Below are 7,991 nucleotides of genomic sequence, written 5' to 3'. Positions count from 1 at the left end.
GCAAGATTTAAGTTTGTCCCTATCAAATTTACCATAGTTTCCCTAACATTGATCACGAACGGCCTCTACTACAGAACAAACTTATTGTATTTATTGTTAATTTGTCCTGACCATGCATAACATATTTGTCACTGGACGTTAAGCAACACGAACTCAATCAATTAATTAAACCCTGTTTTCCAGTGGTTGTCGTTCGATGCTCTGTTGTATAATTAAACCCTGTTATCCAGTGGTTGTCGTGCGATGCTCTGTTGTATAATTAAACCCTGTCATCCAGTGGTTGTCGTTCGATGCTCGGTTGTATAATTAAACCCTGTTATCCAGTGGTTGTCATGCGATGCTCTGTTGTATAATTAAACCCTGTTATCCAGTGGTTGTCGTTCGATGCTCGGTTGTATAATTAAACCCTGTTATCCAGTGGTTGTCGTTCGATGCTCTGTTGTATAATTAAACCCTGTTATCCAGTGGTTGTCGTTCGATGCTCTGTTGTATAATTAAACCCTGTTATCCAGTGGTTGTCGTTCGATGCTCTGTTGTATAATTAAACCCTGTTATCCAGTGGTTGTCGTTCGATGCTCTGTTGTATAATTAAACCCTGTTATCCAGTGGTTGTCGTTCGATGCTCTGCTGTAAACTATTAATTAAACCCTGTTATCCAGTGGTTGTCGTTCGATGCTATGTTGTATACTATTAATTAAACCCTGTTATCCAGTGGTTGTCGTTCGATGCTCTGTTGTATACTATTAATTAAACCCTGTTATCCAGTAGTTGCCGTTCGATGCTCTGTTGTATACTATTAATTAAACCCTGTCATCCAGTGGTTGTCGTTCGATGCTCTGTTGTATAGTTAAACCCTGTTATCCAGTGGTTGTCGTTCGATGCTCTGTTGTATAATGAAACCCTGTTATCCAGTGGTTGTCGTTCGATGCTCTGTTGTATAATTAAACCCTGTTATCCAGTGGTTGTCGTTCGATGCTCTGTTGTATACTATTAATTAAACACTGTCATCCAGTGGTTGTCGTTCGATGCTCTGTTGTATACTATTAATTAAACCCTGTTATCCAGTGGTTGTCGTTCGATGCTCTGTTGTATACTATTAATTAAACCCTGTTATCCAGTGGTTGTCGTTCGATGCTTTGTTGTATACTATCAATTAAACCCTGTTATCCAGTGGTTGTCGTTCGATGCTCTGTTGTATACTATTAATTAAACCCTGTTATCCAGTGGTTTCCGTTCGATGCTCTGTTGTATACTATTAATTAAACCCTGTCATCCAGTGGTTGTCGTTCGATGCTCGGTTGTATAATTAAACCCTGTCATCCAGTGGTTGCTGTTCGATGCTCTGTTGTATAATTGAACCCTGTTATCCAGTGGTTGTCTTTCGATGCTCTGTTGTATAATTAAACCCTGTTATCCAGTGGTTGTCGTGCGATGCTCTGTTGTATAGTTAAACCCTGTTATCCAGTGGTTGTCGTTCTATGCTCTGTTGTATAATTAAACCCTGTTATCCAGTAGTTGTCGTTCGATGCTCTGTTGTATACTATTAATTAAACCATGTTATCCAGTGGTTGTCGTTCGATGCTTTGTTGTATAATTAAACCCTGTTATCCAGTGGTTGTCGTTCGATGCTCTGTTGTATAATTAAACCCTGTTATCCAGTGGTTGTCGTTCGATGCTCTGTTGTATATTTAAACCCTGTTATCCAGTGGTTGTCGTTCTATGCTCTGCTGTATACTATTAATAAAACCCTGTTATCCAGTGGTTGTCGTTCTATGCTCTGTTGTATAATTAAACCCTGTTATCCATTACTTGTCGTTCGATGCTCTATTGTATACTATTAATTAAACCATGTCATCCAGTGGTTGTCGTTCGATGCTCTGTTGTATACTATTAAATAAACCCTGTTATCCAGTGGTTGTCAATCGATGCTCTGTTGTATAATTTAACCCTGTTATCCAGCAGTTGTCGTTCGATGCTCTGTTGTATACTATTAATTAAACCCTGTTATCCAGTGGTTGTCGTTCGATGCTCTGTTGTATACTATTAATTAAACCCTGTTATCCAGTGGTTGTCGTTCGATGCTCTGTTGTATACTATTAATTAAACCCTGTTATCCAGTGGTTGTCGTTCTATGCTCTGCTGTATACTATTAATTAAACCCTGTTATCCAGTGGTTGTCGTTCTGTGCACTGCTGTATACTATTAATTAAACCCTGTCATCCAGTGGTTGTCGTTCGATGCTATGTTGTATACTATTAATTAAACCCTGTTATCCAGTGGTTGCCGTTCGATGCTATGTTGTATACTATTAATTAAACCATGTTATCCAGTGGTTGTCGTTCGATGCTTTGTTGTATACTATTAATTAAACCCTGTCATCCAGTGGTTGTCGTTCGATGCTATGTTGTTTACTATTAATTAAACCCTGTTATCCAGTGGTTATCGTTGGATGCTCTGTTGTATACTATTAATTAAACCCTGTTATCCAGTGGTTGTCGTTCGATGCTCTGTTGTATAATTAAACCCTGTCATCCAGTGGTTGTCGTTCGATGCTCTGTTGTATAATTAAACCCTGTCATCCAGTAGTTGTCGTTCGATGCTCTGTTGTATAATTAAACCCTGTTATCCAGTGGTTGTCGTTCGATGCTCTGTTGTATAATTAAACCCTGTCATCCAGTGGTTGTCGTTCGATGCTCTGTTGTATAATTAAACCCTGTTATCCAGTGGTTGTCGTTCGATGCTCTAGATCTGTTGTATACTATTAATTAAACCATGCCATCCAGTGGTTGTCGTTCGATGCTCTGTTGTATAATTAAACCCTGTTATCCAGTGGTTGTCGTTCGATGCTCGGTTGTATAATTAAACCCTGTTATCCAGTGGTTGTCGTTCGATGCTCTGTTGTAAAATAAAATCCTGTTATTCAGTGGTTGTCGTTCGATGCTCTGTTGTATAATTAAATCCTGTTATCCAGTGGTTGTCGTTCGATGCTCTGTTGTATAATTAAACCCTGTTATCCAGTGGTTGTCGTTCGATGCTCTGTTGTATAATTAAACCCTGTTATCCAGTGGTTGTCGTTCGATGCTCTGTTGTATAATTAAACCCTGTTATCCAGTGGTTGTCGTTCGATGCTCGGTTGTATAATTAAACCCTGTTATCCAGTGGTTGTCGTTCGATGCTCTGTTGTATAATTAAACCCTGTTATCCAGTGGTTGTCGTTCGATGCTCTGTTGTATAATTAAACCCTGTCATCCAGTGGTTGCCGTTCGATGCTCTGTTGTATACTATTAATTAAACCCTGTTATCCAGTGGTTGTCGTTCGATGCTCTGTTGTATACTATTAATTAAACCCTGTTATCCAGTGGTTATCGTTGGATGCTCTGTTGTATACTATTAATTAAACCCTGTTATCCAGTGGTTGTCGTTCGATGCTCTGTTGTATAATTAAACCCTGTTATCCAGTGGTTGTCGTTCGATGTTCTGTTGTATAATTAAACCCTGTTATCCAGTGGTTGTCGTTCGATGCTCGATTGTATAATTAAACCCTGTTATCCAGTGGTTGTCGTTCGATGCTCTGTTGTATAATTAAACCCTGTTATCCAGTGGTTGTCGTTCGATGCTCTGTTGTATAATTAAACCCTGTTATCCAGTGGTTGTCGTTCGATGCTCTGTTGTATACTATTAATTAAACCCTGTCATCCAGTGGTTGTCGTTCGATGCTCTGTTGTATACTATTAATTAAACCCTGTTATCCAGTGGTTGTCGTTCGATGCTCTGTTGTATACTATTAATTAAACCCTGTTATCCAGTGGTTGTCGTTCGATGCTTTGTTGTATACTATCAATTAAACCCTGTTATCCAGTGGTTGTCGTTCGATGCTCTGTTGTATACTATTAATTAAACCCTGTTATCCAGTGGTTGTCGTTCGATGCTCTGTTGTATACTGTTAATTAAACCCTGTTATTCAGTGGTTGTCGTTCTATGCTCTGCTGTATACTATTAATTAAACCCTGTTATACAGTGGTGGTCGTTTGATGCTCTGTTGTATACTATTAATTAAATCCTGTTATCCAGTGGTTGTCGTTCTGTTCACTGCTGTATACTATTAATTAAACCCTGTCATCCAGTGGTTGTCGTTCGATGCTCTGTTGTATAATTAAACCCTGTTATCCAGTGGTTGTCGTTCGATGCTCTGCTGTATACTATTAATTAAACCCTGGTATCCAGTGGTTGTCGTTTGATGCTCTGTTGTATACTATTGATTAAACCCTGTTATCCAGTGGTTCTCGTTCGATGCTCTGTTGTATACTATTAATTAAACCCTGTCATCCAGTGGTTGTCGTTCTATGCTCTGCTGTATACTATTAATTAAACCCTGTTATCCAGTGGTTGTCGTTCGATGCTCTGTTGTATAATTAAACCCTGTTATCCAGTGGTTCTCGTTCGATGCTCTGTTGTATAATTAAACCCTGTCATCCAGTGGTTGTCGTTCGAGGCTCTGTTGTATACTATTAATTAAACCCTGTTATCCAGTGGTTGTCGTTCGATGCTCTGTTGTATAATTTAACCCTGTTATCCAGTAGTTGTCGTTCCATGCTCTGCTGTATACTATTAATTAAACCTTGTTATCCAGTGGTTATCGTTCGATGCTCTGTTGTATACTATTAATTAAACCCTGTTATCCAGTGGTTGTCGTTCGATGCTCTGTTGTATAATTAAACCCTGTTATCCAGTGGTTGTCGTTCGATGTTCTGTTGTATAATTAAACCCTGTTATCCAGTGGTTGTCGTTCGATGCTCGGTTGTATAATTAAACCCTGTTATCCAGTGGTTGTCGTTCGATGCTCTGTTGTATAATTAAACCCTGTTATCCAGTGGTTGTCGTTCGATGCTCTGTTGTATAATTAAACCCTGTTATCCAGTGGTTGTCGTTCGATGCTCGGTTGTATAATTAAACCCTGTTATCCAGTGGTTGTCGTTCGATGCTCTGTTGTATAATTAAACCCTGTTATCCAGTGGTTGTCGTTCGATGCTCTGTTGTATAATTAAACCCTGTCATCCAGTGGTTGCCGTTCGATGCTCTGTTGTATACTATTAATTAAACCCTGTTATCCAGTGGTTGTCGTTTGATGCTCTGTTGTATACTATTAATTAAACCCTGTCATCCAGTGGTTGTTGTTCTATGTTCTGTTGTATAATTAAACCCCGTTATCCAGTGGTTGTCGTTTGATGCTCTGTTGTATACTATTAATTAAACCCTGTTATCCAGTGGTTGTCGTTCTATGCTCTGTTGTATAATTAAACCCTTTTATCCAGTGGTTGTCGTTCGATGCTCTGTTGTATAATTAAACCCTGTTATCCAGTGGTTGTCGTTCGATGATCTTTTGTATAATTAAACCCTGTTATCCAGTGGTTGTCGTTCGATGCTCTGTTGTATAATTAAACCCTGTTATCCAGTGGTTGTCGTTCTATGCTCTGCTGTATAATTAAACCCTGTTATCTAGTGGTTGTCGTTCGATGCTCTGTTGTATACTATAAATTAAACCCTGTCATCCAGTGGTTGTCGTTCGATGCTCTGTTGTATACTATTAATTGAACCCTGTTATCCAGTGGTTGTCGTTCGATGCTCTGTTGTATACTATTAATTAAACCCTGTTATCCAGTGGTTGTCGTTCGATGCTCTGTTGTATACTATTAATTAAACCCTGTTATCCAGTGGTTGTCGTTCGATGCTCTGTTGTATAACTAAACCCTGTTATCTAGTGGTTGTCGTTCGATGCTCTGTTGTATAATTAAACCCTGTTATCCAGTGGTTGTCGTTCGATGCTCTGTTGAATACTATTAATTAAACCCTGTTATCCATTGGTTGTCGTTCGATGCTCTGTTGTATACTATTAATTAAACCCTGTCATCCAGTGGTTGTCGTTCTATGCTCTGCTGTATACTATTTATTAAACCCTGTTATCCAGTGGTTGTCGTTCGATGCTCTGTTGTATAATTAAACCCTGTTATCCAGTGGTGGTCGTTCGATGCTCTGTTGTATACTATTAATTAAACCCTGTTATCCAGTGGTTGTCGTTCGATGCTCTGTTGAATACTATTAATTAAACCCTGTTATCCAGTGGTTGTCGTTCGATGCTCTGTTGTATACTATTAATTAAACCCTGTCATCCGGTGGTTGTCGTTCTATGCTCTGCTGTATACTATTAATTAAACCCTGGTATCCAGTGGTTGTCGTTCGATGCTCTGTTGTATAATTAAACCCTGTTATCCAGTGGTGGTCGTTCGATGCTCTGTTGTATACTATTAATTAAACCCTGTTATCCAGTGGTTGTCGTTCGATGCTCTGTTGTATACTATTAATTAACCCCTGTTATCCAGTGGTTGTCGTTCGATGCTCTGTTGTATACTATTAATTAAACCCTGTCATCCAGTGGTTGTCGTTCTATGCTCTGCTGTATACTATTAATTAAACCCTGTTATCCAGTGGTTGTCGTTCGATGCTCTGTTGTATAATTAAACCCTGTTATCCAGTGGTGGTCGTTCGATGCTCTGTTGTATACTATTAATTAAACCCTGTTATCCAGTGGTTGTCGTTCGATGCTCTGTTGTATACTATTAATTAAACCCTGTTATCCAGTGGTTGTCGTTCGATGCTCTGTTGTATACTATTAATTAAACCCTGTTATCCAGTGGTTGTTGTTCGATGCTCTGTTGTATACTATTATTTGTCGTATGATGCTGCAGTACAATTAATTGCAATAAAAATATCCTATCTTATATCGAACTTGTGTTGTGTTGTAGCATTTCCCCCCCAGATTGTGTATGCAACTATTATCTACTTTTTTATATGCTCAGTAACTGTTATAATTGATACATCCTTGTAGGATACATATACATTTATATTATAATAGGTTGTTAAAAGTGCTTTCTAAAATTGATTTAAGTTTAGATTGATACATTAAGTTGTTTAAGGGTAAATTTTACATAAACTTTTTTCATAGTAAATCTACCAGTTACTTTGATAGAGGTTAAAGTTCTCTAAACTTAATTACGACTTTATTAATACATTTTGCTAGAGGGAGATTGAGAGGTGTGCACTAGGTGCATTCGTTTACATTTGTGTCAGTCACCGAAAATGTATCAAACTGCTTTTTTTTATCAAGTGTAAAACTATAAATTGAAAAAGCTTAAGTGAATGTAACTCAAAGGTCTCAGATGCTCATTTCGCCTTTTAATTTTCAATTCGTTTATTTATAATTAAACGACGACAACATTGTGACTCATTCATATTATGAACCATACTTTCAATTACTGTTCAAAATTTCACATTAAATTTTACTGATTTAAAACCCGATAAGCATTCATTTAAAATGAATGTATACAATATTATTAAATGCAGCAAAATTTAACTGTAAAATATATTAGTTTCTTTAAAATCTTTCCCCTGAAATAACAATTAGAAGTCGGGTTGGATTATTTAAGTTTTATTACAAAATGAATTAGCCAGCACACCTGTAATTTTACAAAGAAAATAAGTAATCTTCCAAAGACGTTCTCACGTATGGTACAATCATTTCAGGTCTTTATACTTTTATTTCACAAAAAGTAAATATAATTTGTAAAAAGTATTTCCTCATATAAATAACACTTCACGTTCACTTTCACCTTTTATTAACTTTTTATTGTCATGAAGAATTATAATAACGGTGAAATAAATTGAGGAGAAAGTCAATTATAGGTTGACAAAATAAAACTCGAGATTTCAAATATATTAATAATGATACTGGTTGATATTCAAGACTCCAGACATAGAGGTTGGGAGCTGGTATACATATATACGACTCGTCTAAACATCAACCCAACATCTAAATCGGAATATGTCTTTATATTTTTGATTTTGGGCCCAGTTTTCTAGTTGGTCCAAATCGGGGTCCAAATTAAACTTTGTTTGATTTCAACAAAAATTGAATATATGCGGTTCTTTGATATGCT

Source organism: Mytilus edulis, chromosome 7 (genome assembly GCF_963676685.1).
Source record: "Mytilus edulis chromosome 7, xbMytEdul2.2, whole genome shotgun sequence".
Taxonomy (NCBI): domain Eukaryota; kingdom Metazoa; phylum Mollusca; class Bivalvia; order Mytilida; family Mytilidae; genus Mytilus; species Mytilus edulis.
Note: the sequence above shows the minus strand (reverse complement) of the source record.